Here is a 227-nt window from a genome sequence, read left to right on the forward strand (position 1 = left end):
GAGGGGGGAGCAGGGAGCGGGCTGATCTTGCCCAGATCCCGAGCTGAAGTGCTGTTTTGTTTCAGAGCTTGCGATTAGCAGCTCGGCAATGTTGACTTAGCCGCGCTGAATTCACAGGCTTGGGGGAAATAGCAGAGAGCACGGGGGACGCTGCTGTCTCCAAGAGAGAGAAAAAAAAAAAGAGGAGCCTCAGCTGGATGGCCTGGACTAACAGACCCGAAATGAAT

The sequence above is a fragment of the Alligator sinensis genome, unplaced genomic scaffold (assembly GCF_000455745.1).
Source record: "Alligator sinensis unplaced genomic scaffold, ASM45574v1 scaffold1072_2, whole genome shotgun sequence".
NCBI lineage: Eukaryota > Metazoa > Chordata > Crocodylia > Alligatoridae > Alligator > Alligator sinensis.